The 19,757-nt window shown below is 42.4% G+C and overlaps 1 protein-coding gene and 1 pseudogene across 2 annotated transcripts in view; one reads left to right on the forward strand and one right to left on the reverse strand.

Moving 5' to 3' along the window:
* Window positions 1–19,757, reverse strand: part of IGFBP7 (insulin like growth factor binding protein 7) — an 81,853-nt gene that overhangs the window by 22,745 nt on the left and 39,351 nt on the right. The window lies entirely within an intron of this gene.
* LOC307186050 (protein FAM3C-like) lies at window positions 939–19,168 on the forward strand (annotated as a pseudogene). The gene is made up of 2 exons: window positions 939–947; window positions 17,306–19,168. The product of its transcript is annotated as a protein FAM3C-like (transcript).

Below are 19,757 nucleotides of genomic sequence, written 5' to 3' on the forward strand. Positions count from 1 at the left end.
GTGATTATTTTTCTATAATTAGTGGTTCTTTTTCTTTTCTTCTTTTTTTTGAGTTTTTTTTTTTTTTTTTTTTTTTGCGGTACGCGGGCCTCTCACTGTCGTGTCCTCTCCCGTTGCGGAGCACAGGCTCCGGACGCGCAGGCTCAGCGGCCATGGCTCACGGGCCCAGCTGCTCCGCGGCATGTGGGATCCTCCCGAACCGGGGCACGAACCCATGTCCCCTGCATCAGCAGGCGGACTCTCAACCACTGCGCCACCAGGGAAGTCCCCGCCCCTGTTTTTTTTTGAGTTTTGTTTTCCTTGAGTTGTTAATTCCTTTTACAGTGCAGGAAAAAAAGGGGCTCTCATGGTTTCAATAGTAAACTGGGTTTGAAAGGTTAAGATACCGCATCTTTACAAGGACTTGGAGCAACTGCCTGTGAAGTGTGCTATGGGGCCTGTCATCGAAACATCCTTTCCCTCTGCAGGTGTTTCTTCTAGGGCAGCCACCAGCTCCAGCCTTGGAGATTCTATTCTTCTGTTTAAGTAAAGGAAAGTAATTTCCTTTCAGAGCAGTAGCTGGGATTTCAGACTGGGCACCTCTTTAGAGCAGCCATGCATAAAAGCAGGAAACTCGTTCTTTACAAACTTGGGGAAGAAAATGTGCACGATTTTCCCGAAATTGACATAGAACCTGCGCTTTATGCCTCCTTAGTCCTTGCCTTTTGGGTACATTCTCAGGGGATCTCTCTAGCAAACGTGTGACCCCTTTAGCAAGCTGGGGGCTCAAGGGGATGATGCCTGCTCTGCCTATGAACAAGGGGTGGAAAGCAGCCCAGACTTATCTAGTCCATGGGAAAGGATTATGGTCTCTGAGCCTGTAAATCAGTTAAACTGACACTTGAAGAGAAGAAAGTAGACTCAAACAGGTAAACTGAGACAAGACCCCCAGGACAAGCATGACGCTGGTAATCACGAAACCTGCTTCCGCCCACACATCCACGGGAGCTTGGCCTCCGTGAAAACACAGTCATGATCTCTGCAGCTGAGAGAGCTTAACCTCACTCACAGACGGTTCTGAATAACGCTTTGGAAAACAAGCAAGCAGCATTTTAACCTACACAGCAATAATGAGGAATAACAGATCCACACATACTCCAGTGTCAGCACTAGATAGCTTTCCCAATGTCATAACATGCTCAGACGATTAAAGAACAGATATTTTTGGAACATATTGATCGACAGATGTAAAACTGGGTTGGCCAGGGACTTACTTCCCTGGTGGTCCGGTGGTTAAGACTCTGCACTCACTCCCAATGCAGGGGCCCCGGGTTCCATCCCTGGTCAAGGAACTAGATCCCACGCCGCAACTAAGAGCCCACATGCCGCAACTAAGAGCCCACATGCCGCAACTAAGAGCCCACATGCCACAACTAAAGATCCGACATGCCGCAACTAAGACCCGGCACAGCCAAACAAACGAATAAATAAATAAATAATTAAAAGAAAAAAAAAAAGAAACTGGACTGGCCAGTGGTTTAATTCCTATTAGTTAGGGGTTATCAAAAGAAAAATGTCATCAATTCATCATTAATATTCATTTCCTGTAATGAGAGCACTAACTTCTACTGTTGCCTAGATGAAGTTACTCCTTAAGGGAAAATCCCTATGGAAAAAGGTATAAAAGTTGAGAAAGACTCACAATGAAACTAAATCGAATTTCAGCATTGTATGGCACTAAGCAGGTAAAAACAAGGAGTGGATTAATTCATTCAGGTCCTCCACAGACTAAGTGCTGTGCTGGGTGACAGGAGGAATGGAAAGATGATGGGGTTGGACTCCTATCTGACATGGATTTAGAATCCACAAAGTGTAGACTAGAATACAAGTATAGAATCAATTATAATATGGAAGGAGTATGACTGGTCCTATGATATAAATATAAAAAGCATTCTGACTGAGTAGGTCAGAACTGAATTCATGGAACAGGAAAAGGGCTTTCAAAGTTAAAGGCAGTGGGTGGGGTTGGTAAGGAAATTCCAAGCGAGGGGGTCAGCCTGCTCGAAGAGGTGAGATGTCGCTGTATATTGGCGTTGGGGTTTACAGCCCACGTAGAGTTTTTATAACTATTACTTCATTTTCACTTTCCCAACAATCAGCTAAGCGAGTCATTTTACAGATAAAGATATTGAGGTTCACTAACGTTGAGCGTCTTGTGCAAAGTCCCCAAGCCTGGGAGTGGTGTGTCCAGGACATGAATCTACGTTTTCTGAGTCCAAACCCAGAGCTTTCCCTAGGCTCCTGTGGTGCCTCTCTACACAACCCAGTATTGCTGAAGTGTCCCTTTCTTGCTTTGTTTTGTTGGAGCGTGAGGGGTTTGGAGAGAAGGAAAAGAAGTCTTGAGAACTGGAGGCCAGACTAGATTGCAGCGGTTTTCAGTGTCAAGGCAAGGAGATTAGGTATGTCTATAAGTTACCATGAAGAAAAGAAAAACAAGATAATGAAAACATTAATGTCTTTTGGAGAAAAGATTACACAATCGTGAGAATCCTAAACAGAGGTCACGGCTCACCATGACCTGACTCAGAGGTCACGGCTCACATGACTCCGGCCTGAAATGTTTCAGGGGTATTTTCTGAGCGGCTCTGGGTAAGCAGTTTGGACTTGTAACCCCAAACAGGTCAGAATTATCCTGCTCATGCTGAATGCTCAGCAGATGTTAACTCTACCGCGACCACGTAGAGTCCTACCACATCTTAGAATAAAACAGTCTGAGAACGCCAGGCCTTTTCATTAGATTTGAATGGTTTCAATGAATGTTTAATGGGAAAATCAGTATTTGAAAATAGGCTTCATGTTTTGCTTTGCAAATCATTAAGAAGATGCCATCTTCTTAGAAAGTACCTTATATAGGCAGGAATCCTATGAAAACTTTTTTTAATTTTATAAATTTATTTATTTTTGGCTGTGTTGGGTCTTTGTTGCTGCACGCGGGCTTTCTCTAGTTGCAGCGAGCAGGGGCTACTCTTCATTGTGGTGTGTGGGCTTCTCATTGTGGTGGCTTCTCTTGTTGCAGAGCACGGGCTCTAGGCATGCGGGCTTCGGTAGTTGTGCTGTGTGGGCTCAGTAGTTGTGGCTCGCGGGCTCTAGAGTGCAGGCTCAGTAGTTGTGGTGCATGGGCTTATTTGTTCCACGGCGCATGGAATCTTCCCAGACCAGGGCTCGAACCCGTGTCCCCTGTATTGGCAGGCGGATTCTTAACCACTGTGCCACCACGGAAGCCCTTTTTTTTTTTTTTAATAGAAAACTTTAAAAGTCAATGTTAACAGTTAGTAAACATTCCTGGGCAGAGCCAAGCAATCCTTCTATTAGTGAAAATGTCTCCTCTTTGGGCTTAGATATGTTTCAGATTTACATCTTCATCTTGAGAAAAAATTTAACTGCCAGTAAGGGGAGAAGGGTTCGAAATGACTACATTTATTTAAACTATAAAATCCAGAATAAATAAGATCTGGCCCTGAGTATGTTCCCAGCCTCCTTTCTTGCCTCGTCCCTCCTGAACTCTGAGCTCCAGCCATAATGAACTTCAGTGTTCCTCAAATGTGTCCTGCTCTCCCTGGCCCCTAGCCTTTGGGCATGCCATTCCTTTTCCTGGAACATTCTCCCCATTTCCCATTCCTTCCCATCTTTGCCTAGTTAACCCCTAGATATCCTTTAGATCTCAGTTATCTTTTTGTTTGACACACCTCCCTTGACGTCTTTCCTCATCCCCCTTCCCCGTATTTAGAATGGAGGCCTTCTCAAGAATATACAATGGGGAGGACAGTCTCTTCAGCAAGTGGTGTTGGGTAAGCTGGACAGCCACATGTAAATCAATGAAGTTATAAGAAACCCTCACATCATACACAATAATAAACTCAAAATGGCTTAAAGACTTAAACATAAGACATGATACCATAAAACTCCTAAAAGAGAACATAGGCAAAACATTCTCTGATCTAAATCGTACCAATGTTTTCTTAGGTCAGTATCCCAAGGCAATAGAAATAAAAGCAAAAGTAAACAAATGGGACCTAATCAAACTTACAAGCTTTTGCACAGCAAAGGAAACCATAAACAAAACAAAAAGACAACCTATGAACTGGGAGAAAATATTTGCAAATGATGCAACTAACAAAGGCTTAATTTCCAAAATATATGAACAGCTCATACAACTCAATAACAAAAAAACAAATAACCCGGGCTCCCCCGGTGGCGCAGTGGTTGAGAACCTGCCTGCCAATGCAGGGCAACTAGGCCTATGAGCCACAACTACTGAGCCTGCGCGTCTGGAGCTTGTGCTCTGCAACAAGAGAGGCCGCGACAGTGAGAGGCCCGCGCACCGCGATGAAGAGTGGCCCCCGCTCGCCGCAACTAGAGAAAGCCCACGCACAGAAATGAAGACCCAACACAACCATAAATAAATAAAAATTAAAAAAAAAAACCCAATTGAAAAATGTGCAGAAGACCTAAATAGACATTTCTCCAAAGAAGACATACAAATGGCCAAAAGGCACATGAAAAGATGTTCAACGTTGCTAATTATTAGAGAAATGCAAATCAAAACTACAATAAGGTACCACTTCACACTGGTCAGAAGGGCCATCATTAAAAAAAGTCTATAAATAACAAATGCTGGAGAGGGTGTGGAGAAAAGGGAACCCTCCTACACTGCTGGTGGGAATGTAAATTGGTGCAGCCACTATGGAGAATAGTATGGAGGTTCCGCAAAAGACTAAAAATAGAGTTGCCATATGATCCAGCAATCCTACTGCTGGGCATGTATCTGGAGAAAACTATAATTCGAAAAGATACATGCACCCCAATGTTCACTGCAGCACTATTTACCACAGCCACAACATGGAAACAATCTAAATGTCCATCAACATATGAATAGATAAAGAAGATGTGGTGTATAAATATATACATATACACACACACACAGTGGAATATTACTCAGCCATAAAAGAGAATGAAATAATGCCATTTGCAGCTACATGAATGGACCCAGAGATTATCATGCTAAGCAAAGTCAGAAAGAGAAAGACAAATACTATATGATACCACCTACATGTGGAATCTAAAATATGACACAAATGAACCTATCTATGAAACAGACTCACAGACATAGAGAACAGACTTGTGGTTGCCAAGGTTAGGGGAGGGGAGGGATGGACCGGGAGTTTGGGGTTAGTTGATGCAAACTATTACATATAGAATGGATAAACAACAAGGTCCTACTCTATAGCACAGGGAACTATATTCAATCAATATCCTGAGATAAACCATAATGGAAAAGAATATAAAAAAGAATGTATATATATGTATAACTGAGTCACTTTGCTGTACAGCAGAAATTAACCAACACTGTAAATCAACTATATTTCAATAAATAGAATGAGGGCCTCCTTCCTCGTTCTTGTATGGCTCTATTTACCCTCATCACAGCAATTTCTCAGGGCTTTCACTGTGTCTTCGCACCCCATTAGACTGTGGGCTCAATGCTGGTAAGGACAGGCCAGCTTCTCTCAAGTTCTATTCTGTATCCCAGTGCCTGGCACTGAGTAAATGATCAACAAACCTGAGTAGCTGAGTGTACTGATGCTGTTACCAAAATATACACCAGGTTTTGTGCTTTCATGTAAAGGTTTAAGTAGCAAGACTTTAGGAACCATTCCAAGAGCTTCCTTTGTTGTTATTAAAAAGATTTGGGGGGGCTAGCTAGTTATAACTACTTTTATTCCAGAGTTTGTACAAGGGCATGTTTTACCATTTGGGCAGAAATTTTGATTACTGTGGCTTTTTTTTTTTTTTTCGCGGTATGCGGGCCTCTCACTGTTGTGGCCTCTCCCGTTGCGGAGCACAGGCTCTGGACGCGCAGGCTCAGCGGCCATGGCTCACGGGCCCAGCCGCTCCGCGACATGTGGGATCTTTTCGGACCGGGGCACGAACCCATGTGCCCTGCATCGGCAGGCGGACTCTCAACCACTGCGCCACCAGGGAAGCCCCTACTGTGGCTTTTTAAAAATTGGTCCTCAGCTGTTCATACGTACAAACAGGCCAATGTTTAGGGATGCTCTGTTTATGTTCCTGACCCAGCTACTCAACTAGAGCAATAAAGTGGCCAGAGTTGCTGATGCTGTATTCTTATGCTTACATTAACATAGAGCATATGTTAAAAATCTATACAAAAGTAGCAATTTCATTAAAAAATTTAGATAAAACCCAGGAGACAAAAGATAAAGGATGACTCTATAGCAAAATGCTGCCTTATTAGTCAGTTTATAAGATTTAAAAATTGGGATTATTTTTTAAAAAACAAACAGCTGGACTTCCGGGAAGATGGCAGAAGAGTAAGACGCGGAGATCACCTTCCTCTCCACAGATACACCAGAAATACATCTACGCGTGGAACAACTCCTACAGAACACCTACTGAACGCTGGCAGAAGACCTCAGACCTCCCAAAAGGCAAGGAACCCCCCACGTACCTGGTTAGGGCAAAAGAAAAAACTAAACAGAGACAAAAGGATAGGGACGGGTCCTGCACCAGCGGGAGAGAGCTGTGAAGGAGGAAAAGTGTCCCCACACTAGGAAGCCCCTTCGCGGGTGGAGACTTCGGGAGGCGGAGTGGGGGAGCTTGGGAGCCGCGGAGGAGAGCACAGCAACAGGGGTGCGGAGGGCAAAGCGGACAGATTCCAGCGCAGAGGATCGGGCCGACCGGCACTCACCAGCCGGGAGGCTTGTCTGCTCGCCCGCCGGGGCGGGCGGGACTGGGAGCTGGGGCTCCGGCTTTTGTCGGAGCGCCGGGAGAGGACTGAGGTTGGCGGCGTGAACACAGCCTGCAGGGCGTTGGTGCGCCGCGGCTGGCCGGGAGAGAGTCCGGGGGGGGGGGGGTCTGGACCTGCCGAAGAGGCAAGAGACTTTTACGTCTCTCTTTGTTTCCTGGTGCACGAGGGGAGGGGATTAAGAGCGCTGCTTGGGGGAGCTCCGGGGACGGGCGCGAGCCGCGGCTGGGAGTGCGGAGCCCAGGGACGGACATGGGACGCTGGGGCCGCTGCTGCTGCCGCCGCCGGGAGGCCTGTGTGCGAACACAGGTCACTGGCCACACGCCCTTCCGGGGAGCCTGTGCGGCCCGCCGCTGCCGGGGTCCCGGGATCCAGGGACGGCTCCCCGGGAGAGCGCACGGCGCGCCTCAGGCTGCAGCGTCACGCCGGCCTCTGCCGCTGCAGGCCCGCCCCGCACTCCGTGACCCTCCCTACCCCCCGGCCTGGGTGAGCCAGAGCCTCCGAATCAGCGGCTCCTTTAACCTCGTCCTGTCTGAGCAAAGAACACACGCCCTCCGGCTACCTACACGCACAGGCGGGGCCAAATCCAAAGCTGAGCCCCTGGGAACTGTCAGAACAAAGAAGAGAAAGGGAAATCTCTCCCAGCAGCCTCAGAAGCAGCGGATTAAAGCTCCACAATCAACTTGATATACCCTGCATCTGTGGAATACCTGAATAGACAACGAATCATCCCAAATTAAGGAGCCCTGTGGGTGAAAGGCTCTTGGTGCTGCAGCCAGGACTCAGTGCTGTGCCTCTGAGGTGGGAGAGCCAACTTCAGGACACTGGTCCACAAGAGGCCTCCCAGCTGCACATAATATCAAACAGCAAAAATCTCCGAGAGATCTCCATCTCAACGCCAGCACCCAGCTTCACTCAACGACCAGCAAGCTACAGTGCTGGACATCCTATGCCAAACAACTAGCAAGACAGGAACACAACCCCACCCATTAGCAGAGAGGCTGCCCAAAATCATAGTAAGTCTACAGACACCCCAAAACACACCACCAGACGTGGACCTGCCCACCAGAAAGACAAGATCCAGCCTCATACACCAGAACACAGGCACTAGTACCCTCCACCAGGAAGCCTACACAACCCACTGAACCAACCTTAGCCACTGGGGACAGACACAAAAAACAACAGGAACTACGAACCTTCAGCCTGCAAAAAAGGAGACCCCAAACACAGTAAGATAAGCAAAATGAAAAGACAGAAAAACACACAGCAGATGAAGGAGCAAGATAAAAACGCACCAGACCTAAAAAATGAAGAGGAAATAGGCAGTCTACCTGAAAAAGAATTCAGAATAATGATAGTAAGGTTGATCCGAAATCTTGGAGATAGAATGGACAATAGAATGGACAAATTGCAAGAATCAGTTAACAAGGACCTAGAAGAACTAAAGATGAAGCAAGCAACGATGAACAACACAATAAATGAAATTAAAAGTACTCTAGATGGGATCAATAGCAGAATAACTGAGGCAGAAGAACGGATAAGTGACCTGGAAGATAAAATAGTGGAAATAACTACTGCAGAGCAGAATGAAGAAAAAAGAATGAAAAGAACTGAGGACAGTCTCAGAGACCTCTGGGACAACATTAAACGCACCAACATTCGAATTATAGGGGTTCCAGAAGAAGAAGAGAAAAAGAAAGGGACTGAGAAAATATTTGAAGAGATTATAGTTGAAAACTTCCCTAATATGGGAAAAGAAATCGTTAATCAAGTCCAGGAAGCACAGAGAGTCCCATACAGGATAAATCCAAGGAGAAATACGCCAAGACACATATTAATCAAATTGTCAAAAATTAAATACAAAGAAAACATATTAAAAGCAGCAAGGGAAAAACAACAAATAACACACAAGGGAATCCCCATAAGGTTAACAGCTGATCTTTCAGCAGAAACTCTGCAAGCCAGAAGGGAGTGGCAGGATATATTGAAAGTGTTGAAGGAGAAAAACCTGCAACCAAGATTACTCTACCCAGCAAGGATCTCATTCAGATTTGATGGAGAAATTAAAACCTTTACAGACAAGCAAAAGCTGAGAGAGTTCAGCACCACCAAACCAGCTCTACAACAACTGCTAAAGGAACTTCTCTAGGCAAGAAACACAAAAGAAGGAAAGGACCTATAATAACGAACCCAAAACAATTAAGAAAATGGGAATAGGAACACACATATCGATAATTACCTTAAATGTAAATGGACTAAATGCTCCCACCAAAAGACACAGATTGGCTGAATGGATACAAAAACAAGACCCATATATTTGCTGTCTACAAGAGACCCACTTCAGACCTAGAGACACATACAGACTGAAAGTAAGGGGATGGAAAAAGGTATTTCATGCAAATGGAAACCAAAAGAAAGCTGGAGTAGCAATTCTCATATCAGACAAAATAGACTTTAAAACAAAGACTATTAGAAGAGACAAAGAAGGACACTACATAATGATCAAGGGATCGATCCAAGAGGAAGATATAACAATTGTAAATATTTATGCACCCAACATAGGTGCACCTCAATACATAAGGCAAATACTGACAACCATAAAAGGGGAAATCGACAGTAACACATTCATAGTAGGGGACTTTAACACCCCACTTTCACCAATGGACAGATCATCCAAAATGAAAATAAATAAGGAAACACAAGCTTTAAATGATACATTAAACGAGATGGAGTTAATTGATATTTATAGGACATTCCATCCAAAAACAACAGAATACACATTTTTCTCAAGTGCTCATGGAACATTCTCCAGGATAGATCATATCTTGGGTCACAAATCAAGCCTTGGTAAATTTAAGAAAATTGAAATTGTATCAAGTATCTTTTCTGACCACAACGCCATGAGACTAGATATCAATTACAGGAAAAGATCTGTAAAAAATACAAACACATGGAGGCTAAACAATACACTACTTAATAATGAAGTGATCACTGAAGAAATCAAAGAGGAAATCAAAAAATACCTAGAAACAAATGACAATGGAGACACAACGACCCAAAACCTGTGGGAGGCAGCAAAAGCAGTTCTAAGGGGGAAGTTTATAGCAACACAAGCCCACCTTAAGAAGCAGGAAACATCTCGAATAAACAACCTAACCTTGCACCTCAAGCAATTAGAGAAAGAAGAACAAGAAAACCCCAAAGCTAGCAGAAGGAAAGAAATCATAAAAATCAGATCAGAAATAAATGAAAAAGAAATGAAGGAAACAATAGCAAAGATCAATAAAACTAAAAGCTGGTTCTTTGAGAAGATAAACAAAATAGATAAACCACTAGCCAGACTCATTAAGAAAAAAAGGGAGAAGACTCAAATCAATAGAATTAGAAATGAAAAAGGAGAGGTAACAACTGACACTGCAGAAATAAAAGAGATCATGAGAGATTACTACAAGCAACTCTATGCCAATAAAATGGACAATCTGGAAGAAATGGACAAATTCTTAGAAATGCACAACCTGCCAAGACTGAATCAGGAAGAAATAGAAAATATGAACAGACCAATCACAAGCACTGAAATTGAAACTGTGATTAAAAATCTTCCAACAAAGAAAAGCCCAGGACCAGATGGCTTCACAGGCGAATTCTATCAAACATTTAGAGAAGAGCTAACACCTATCCTTCTCAAACTCTTCCAAAATATAGCAGAGGGAGGAACACTCCCAAACTCCTTCTACGAGGCCACCATCACCTTGATACCAAAACCAGACAAGGATGTCACAAAGAAAGAAAACTACAGGCCAATATCACTGATGAACATAGATGCAAAAATCCTCAACAAAATACTAGCAAACAGAATCCAAAAGCACATTAAAAGGATCATACACCATGATCAAGTGGGGTTTATTCCAGGAATGCAAGGATTCTTCAATATACGCAAATCTATCAATGTGATAAACCATATTAACAACTTGAAGGAGAAAAACCATATGATCATCTCAATAGATGCAGAGAAAGCTTTTGACAAAATTCAACACCCATTTATGATAAAAACCCTGCAGAAAGTAGGCATAGAGGGAACTTTCCTCAACATAATAAAGGCCATATATGACAAGCCCACAGCAAACATCATCCTCAATGATGAAAAACTGAAAGCATTTCCACTAAGATCAGGAACAAGACAAGGTTGCCCACTCTCACCACTCTTATTCAACATAGTTTTGGAAGTTTTAGCCACAGCAATCAGAGAAGAAAAGGAAATAAAAGGAATCCAAATCGGAAAAGAAGAAGTAAAGCTGTCACTGTTTGCAGATGACATGATCCTATACATAGAGAACCCTAAAGATGCTACCAGAAAACTACTAGAGCTAATCAATGAATTTGGTAAAGTGGCAGGATACAAAATTAATGCACAGAAATCTCTGGCATTCCTATATACTAATGATGAAAAATCTGAAAGTGAAATCAAGAAAACACTCCCATTTACCATTGCAACAAAAAGAATAAAATATCTAGGAATAAACCTACCTAAGGAGACAAAAGATCTGTATGCAGAAAATTATAAGACACTGATGAAAGAAATTAAAGATGATACAAATAGATGGAGAGATATACCATGTTCTTGGATTGGAAGAATCAACATTGTGAAAATGAATCTACTACCGAAAGCAATCTATAGATTCAATGCAATCCCTATCAAACTACCACTGGCATTTTTCACAGAACTAGAACAAAAAATTTTGCAATTTGTATGGAAACACAAAAGACCCCAAATAGCCAAAGCAATCTTGAGAACGAAAGAAGGAACTGGAGGAATCAGGCTCCCAGACTTCAGACTATACTACAAAGCTACAGTTATCAAAACGGTATGGTACTGGCACAAAAACAGAAAGATAGATCAATGGAACAGGATAGAAAGCTCAGAGATAAACCCACGCACATATGGTCACCTTATCTTTGACAAAGGAGGCAGAAATGTACCGTGGAGAAAGGACAGCCTATTCAATAAGTGGTGCTGGGAAAACTGGACAGCTACATGTAAAAGTATGAAGTTAGATCACTCCCTAACACCATACACAAAAATAAGCTCAAAATGGATTAAAGACCTAAATGTAAGGCCAGAAACTATCAAACTCTTAGAGGAAAACATAGGCAGAACACTCTATGACATAAATCACAGCAAGATTCTTTCTGACCCACCTCCTAGAGTAATGGAAATAAAAACAAGAGTAAACAAATGGGACCTAATGAAACTTAAAAGCTTTTGCGCAGCAAAGGAAACCATAAAGAAGACCAAAAGACAACCCTCAGAATGGGAGAAAATATTTGCAAATGAAGCAACTGACAAAGGATTGATCTCCAAAATTTATAAGCAGCTCATGCAGCTTAATAACAAAAAAACAAACAACCCAATCCAAAAATGGGCAGAAGACCTAAATAGACATTTCTCCAAAGAAGATATACAGAGTGCCAACAAACACATGAAAGAATGCTCAACATCACTAATCATGAGAGAAATGCAAATCAAAACTACAATGAGATATCATCTCACACCAGTCAGAATGGCTATCATCAAAAAATCTAGAAACAATAAATGCTGGAGAGGGTGTGGAGAAAAGGGAACCCTCTTACACTGTTGGTGGGAATGTAAATTGATACAGCCACTGTGGAGAACAGTATGGAGGTTCCTTAAAAAGCTACAAATAGAACTACCATATGACCCAGCAATCCCACTACTGGGCATATACCCTGAGAAAACCATAATTCAAAAAGAGTCATGTACCAAAATGTTCATTGCAGCTCTATTTACAATAGCCCAGAGATGGAAACAACCTAAGTGTCCATCATCGGATGAATGGATAAAGAAGATGTGGCACATATATACAATGGAATATTACTCAGCCATAAAGAGACGAAATTGAGCTATTTGTAATGAGGTGGATAGACCTAGAGTCTGTCATACAGAGTGAAGTAAGTCAGAAAGAGAGAGACAAATACCGTATGCTAACACATATATATGGAATTTAAAAAAAAAAAATGTCATGAAAAACCTAGGGGTGAAACAGGAATAAAGACACAGACTTACTAGAGAATGGACTTGAGGCTATGGGGAGGGGGAAGTGTAAACGGTGACAAAGCGATAAAGAGGCATGGACATATATACACTACCAAACGTAAGGTAGATAGCTAGTGGGAAGCAGCCGCATAGCACAGGGAGATCAGCTCGGTGCTTTGTGACCGCCTGGAGGGGTGGGATAGGGAGGGTGGGAGGGAGGGAGACGCAAGCGGGAAGAGATATGGGAATATATGTATATATATAACTGATTCATTTTGTTGTGAAGCTGAAACTAACATACCATTGTAAAGCAATTATACTCCAATAAAGATGTTAAAAAAAAAAAACAAAACAAAATAAAAATTGGGGGTCACTGGTCAGACTTTTAGTGGGAGAAACCAGAGTGAAGTTTGGGGCAACTATTTAAAAGTGCAAAAGGGCAAGTCTATGTTGACAAGCAATAATGTTATATTAGAAAAGATGGATTTAAAAGAAACAATCAGCAAAGCATAAACCCCAGTTCCCTAAAACACGTTAAAAACATTTATGTGAGGTTTTAAGTGAAAAAGGTCCACTTTAAAGTCTGTTTCCAAACGTGAAAGAAGAATTGCTGATTCCACGTGCAGAGGAAAAGCACCGGCTGACAGACAGGCCCTTTCCGGTGGGATGGTTGACAGGAGACAGTACTGAGATTCTCCTCTTGTGGTAAATAAATCCTACCCTATTAATACTTCCATGTTCTTAAATTATCACATAGCCAGTGACCTTTAGATGTAGAAGGACCCTAAGATCCATTTTGTCCAAATTCTCATTTTATAGATGAGGTTTGGGAGGGGCGCTGGTTCGACATTTGCCTACACTCATTCCAGGATGCTGGCAGAAGCAGAACTAGAACGGTATGAATTCATTTCCTTGTACTTTATTAATAATCAGAAAAAACACTGTCTGTTCTCAATCAGCCGGCTGCCATCTGAACAGTGTAAAGCTGAGAGATTAGAAAGGCGCGGAGCAAAAGCATTAAGCACGAACAGCTGCATTTCCCAGGCAGAAGGGCGGCACACAGTTTAGTTGTGGGAGTATTTCCAATTTGCATGAATGGAACATGGACAAATAAGATAAAGCTGGCTCCAGAAAAGTAATTCCCCCAATTTCCATGAGCCTGGGATTTGGGAAACTGCAGTCTGCTCTGGAATTCGGGGACATGACAAACGATACTGGGAAGAACTCCCTAGGTGACCTCAACCTATGCACACACAGAGGCTTGTCAAGGTCCCAGGTGCTGGGCTCGCCCACGGGTTGTGGCTGAGACAGAAAAACAAAGGAAAACAAAAATGCTCCCCAAACACGCACATAAGCAAAAACGATCTTCCTGTGTTCTCTGCCAAGAGAACTGGAGCCACAAAGGATGAGTTCAAGAATCTGATTCATCCATCAAGACAAGTCAACTCAGTCTAAGGAGGCTAGAAGGGCAATTGAGGTAAACAAAAGTTCAGTTTCAGAAAGAGGCTTTGGAGAAAACACAGAGGCCATCCCTGGAATCCAACTCCATAGTGAAAACAGAAAAGGGCTCACTCTTAAGGCATGGAGTTCTGAACATGCCAACAGGTGGACATGTTCCAAGGGGCAGCTCCAGAGGCAAACAGCACCAAGATGTTAGCCCTCCTCCCATGTGGAGTCTGGGTTCTGAGCCAGCTCCTTGCTGAGCTGAAGAAGCATCTCTAGTGAAGAAGGCCTGAGAGCACTGTTCAAGTTCAGCAACAGCTAAGGAAAGTCATATCGGCGAAAAGTACTTCCCCTCCAGGAGTGCCAAGCTCCTGGGCTGGCCTGGAGCATCGACCCTTGCTCATGGTCAAAGCCACTACTTTTACCTGTATCATTTCTCTGGTTTGGCTGGCCAGTTGTTTCCCCAGTTCCCTCCCCCACTGCTAGCCCCCATGCCAGCCACAGATTGGAGTTTGTGTCCACATTCTCTTTCTCTTTGTCTCCAGGTATCACTAGAGTATCTGGTCCAGATCCTGTTCATCCCTTCTGCGTCATGGGTCTCCCATCCCCTTATCAAATCCTCCCTTTTTAGGTGGAGCCGAATTCTGCTGCCCTTGAATGTGGGCTAGATTTAATGACTCCATTCTAATGAAAAGAATGTGGTGGAAGTGACAATATGTGAATTCCGAGACTACGTCGTTAAGGGCATTGCAGCTTCCTTCTTGCTTTTTCTCAGATCACTTGGTCTGGAAGAAGCCAGTTGCCATGTTGTTAGGATGCTCAAGCAGTGCAATGGAGATGTCCACGTGATGAGGAACTAAGTCCTCAGGACAATAGGCATGTGAGTGAGCCAACTTGGAAACAGATTCTCCAACTTCAAACTTTCAGATGACTAGCCCCCACTGACATCTTGACTGCAACCTCATGAGAGACCCCCAAGCCAAAGACTATTTAGATAAGCCAGTCCCAAATTTCTGACCCACGGAAACTGTATGAGATAATAGATATTCATTGTTGTTTTATTTAGGCTGCAAATTTTGGACTAATTTATTGTGTAGCAGTAAATAACTAATACAACATCTTTGAGCTTTCTCTACCGTCAACTAGAGTTGTCCCTTAATTAATCATAATCTCTTTTTGGAGAAGGAGGGTTTTTTGTTTTTGTCATACAGTTCTTTCCTCAAGGGTTACAACAAAACCTCCCACATTTGTACAGTCCTCATGGATGGACATTTATTGATTTGGGGTCATTATGGCTAAGTCTCAAGGAGGTCACTGCAATAATGATAATATGCATTTTCAAGGACTGTTCTTTGTACATGCTCTCCTAGAATCTTTTATGTTACTTCATCGTTATATAAAAAATAATTGGACCTTGTATCCCCCCAGGATCCCCCAAACATAAGCCTTAACTGTGAGCATTTGTAACCTTAAACAGCCCATAGAAACTACAAAAGACTTTTTTTTTTCCTTAAGGGTCTTATATTCACACTTTAGGAAACAGTGAGATTAATCTGCCATATACTACAACATGGATAAACCTTGAGAACACTAACCTAAGTGAAATAAGCCAGTCATAGAAAAACAAATGTTGCATGATTTCACTCACACGAAGGATCTAAAGTTGTCAAACTCATAAAAGCAGAAAGTAGAATGGTGGTTGCCAGGGGCTAGAGGTGGGGGAGATGCAGAGTTGCTGTTCAATGTGTCTGCAAGATGAGAAAGTTCTAGAAATTTGCTGTATACCAATGTGCCTATATTTAATAATACTGTATGTACACTTAATTTGTTAACAGGGTAGATTTCACGTTATGCATTTTCTACCTCAATTTAAAAAAAAAGGAAATAGTGAGTGAGATTAAAATGACCTTATTCCAAGATTCACAGCAGTGATTCCTTTTTTGCAATGCCTTTTCCAATACACCACTGAGTGTCATGTCATCCCCAAGCCCCCTCAAAACTAAAAAATTTTTTACTTGTTTTTACATTAAAAAACAAAAAATGTTGCTCTCTTCTTCCTGGAGGATTGATAGGGTGAAAAGGGAGGTAGGATCTCATACAAACCAAACGTAAGGATAGGTTGTTAAAATTCCCAGAAGTTTGGGAATCATTGATCTGGAGATATGTTGAGGTTTCAGAAGAAGTATGCTTGAGAAAACATCTGACATGTGCCTAGAGCCCGTGCTCTGCAGCAAGAGAAGCCACCGCAATGAGAAGCCTGTGCACCTCAACGAAGAGTAGCCCCAGCTCGCCACAACTAGAGAAAGCCTGCGCGCAGCAATGAAGACCCAATGCAGCCAAAAATAAATAATTAAAAAAAAAACTTTCAGGCAAAGAATCAGAAAAATGTTAGCCATAAAAAAGTACAAATAAGTAATAAAAATCATCTGAGCATTTGAAAAAGCTAAGCTCCAATCAAAGGACTGCTGTCGCCAGTTTACTATCTAATTCTCCATAGAGACAAGACCTATAGACATCATGCCCAAGAGATCAAGGCAAAACAGAAGCCAGTGAAGACTCAGATAAGAAATGAGCTAATGCCCAGATAAGAGGAGCCTAGTAATGCATCAGCAATGACAGAGAAAAATAAGGAGACTGAAATACTTTCTATCCGTTAATACATGACTGGGGTCAAAAGTGAAGAACAGGGCTTCCCTGGTGGCGCAGTGGTTGAGAATCCACCTGCCAATGCAGGGGACGTAGGTTCGAGCCCTGGTCTGGGAAGATCTCACAGGCCACGCAGCAACTAAGCCCGTGTGCCACAACTACTGAGCCTGCGTGCCACAATTACTGAGCCCACATGCCACAACTACTGAAGCCCGCGCACCTAGAGCCCATGCTCCGCAACAAGAGAAGCCACCGCAATGAGAAGCCCGCGCTCCGGGGAGGAGCCGGAGGAGCGAGTGGGCCCGCGAGGCAGAGAGGCAGGCAGGAGGCCAGAGCTTATTTAATGAAAAGTGCCACAGACTGAAAAACCAAACACGAGGGTAGCAGGTGCTGCAAAGTTGGTGGTGTGGTAGCCGTGGCAGTATTTTTACTGACATTCTATGTTATTTCTCAAGCATTTGAAATAAAAATGGATGTGAGTTTAGGAAATCTATTTGCAAGGTCAGCAATGTACGCAGTTGCACGTTCCACAAAACCTCCCAGGTATAAATGTGGGATCTCAAAAGCTTGCCCTGAGAAGCATTTGCTTTTAAAATGGCAAGTGGAGCAGCCAGTGTGGTAGGACCCAAAATCTGCCTGGAGAAGAATGTTTTAATGAGTGGTGTTAAGAATAATGTTGGAAGAGGAATCAATGTTGCCTAGGTAAATGGAAAAACAGGAGATCTAATAGACACCAGATATTTTGACATGTGGGGAGGAAATGTGGCCTCATTTATTGAGTTTCTGAAGGCCATACAAGATGGAACAATAGTCTTAATGGGAACATATGATGATGGAGCAACCAAACTCAATGATGAGGCCCGGCAGCTCATTGCTGAACTGGGGAGTACATCTACTACTCATCTTGGTTTTAGAGACAACTGGGTCTTCTGTGGTGGAAAAGGCATTAAGAAAAAAAGGCCTTTTGAACAGCACATAAAGAACAATAAGGACACAAACAAATATGAAGGATGGCCCGAAGTTGTAGAAATGGAAGGATGCATTCCCCAGAAGCAAGACTGATGTGGAGAAAATTGAAGAGACCTCACTTTCACTTGCTAATGGGAAAGCCCTGACGGAAAAACTACATGTAAATATTTTAAGAGCACGCAGCCATCTCGGTGTGTGCATGACCATTATCTCTTTTGGTATCAGGATTATTTATTGCTAAGGTAAATAGACATCTTTGTAAATAGTCATAATGAGCAAATCACTGAACCATTTCTAAGCACATCTCCCTAATGGTACAATGTTCAGACTGCGATGATAATGGCATCTTTTAATTCTAAAACCATTACCCAATGGATAACTGAACAGATTTGAAAACTATGTCGATATAGGGCTTCCCTGGTGGCGCAGTGGTTGAGAGTCCGCCTGCCGATGCAGGGGACACGGGTTCGTGCCCCGGTCCGGGAAGATCCCACCTGCCGCGGAGCGGCTGGGCCCGTGAGCCATGGCCGCTGAGCCTGCGCGTCCGGAGCCTGTGCTCCACAACGGGAGAGGCCACAACAATGAGAGGCCTGCGTACCGCAAAAAAAAAACAAACAAAAAAAACCTATATCGATATATATATACTAGTCACTGTGAAAATCTATCATGGGATAATATGGATTTTAGGGAGGAGACTTTTCTTTTATAAATATATATATAAATAAATATATAAATATATATATATAAATATATATAACCTTTTGATGATAGTATCTTTTAAATTAAAAAGATATTGGGCCAGTTGTGTGTGTAATGTTACTTTACAGTCTGACTCCCCTGTTCTATTTCTTTTTTCTTAGTCTTTCTCTTCCCTTCCCAAGGAACCTAGAAATAAAATATGAAGACTTATATCCAATATGTGAAAAGCACAACAGAATTCTTTGTTTAATGTACACAGTAAAAAGTAAATATATAAATGTAGGTGGCATCAGGGCTGTAGCTTGCTGGATTTTGTGTTAACAGTGTGCATAAGTTGATTTTGTATAAGCTGTTTAGAGTAAGACAGGAGGGGGCAACTTCACAGAGCTGAGGAACCAGGCCAGGTCCCTTCCCCAGCCTTGGTAGGTCATTCAGGACAGCGTGTCAGTATAGTTAGAGAAATACTGGCCTAAGTTTTCCTTATTTAAGTGTCATCAGCATTGACCAAATGGTTTGGAAAGAGGCATGCTTTAATGTCACAATAATAATTTTGGATTGTAAACCAAGAAATTCTGTATTTACTTTCATCTAACTTCATAATAGTAATTTTTGCCTGAAAAGATGACGACATATTTAAAAAAGTCCTAATTACTGATTGGGACTGATAACATTTAAAAATAATTTGACACACAATGACTTTATACCCAACTCTACATAAAAATATAAGAGATCTAACTTCAGATGTTCACAAAATGACTCAAGTTTTTAAAATATTTTTAGGGCATTAAATATCTGTTGTGTGTGAAGTGTCAAACTGGAACATAAAAAATGTTAACAATCAAACTGCTATTCACAGTAAAAGGCAGCACTTCAATTTTGGATTTAATTTTAGATGACTTATATAAGAAAAATTAAAAGCGGTATTTTTTATTTTGTTATAAACCAAGGCGAAAGTTATTCAGCTATTTCTTAAATATCAGGGCGTCTGGGGGCACCGTTTCTTCCCTCAAACTGAATGTAATTCATGTATGCACCTTACACATCTAAACAATTTTTGTAGACTTTTCAGATTTTTGGTGCTGATACACTAAATCACATTCAGCATGTGTGTTTTGACATTTAAAATACTTCCCTCAATTCTGT

This window comes from Stenella coeruleoalba (assembly GCF_951394435.1).
Source record: "Stenella coeruleoalba genome assembly, chromosome: 4".
NCBI lineage: Eukaryota > Metazoa > Chordata > Mammalia > Artiodactyla > Delphinidae > Stenella > Stenella coeruleoalba.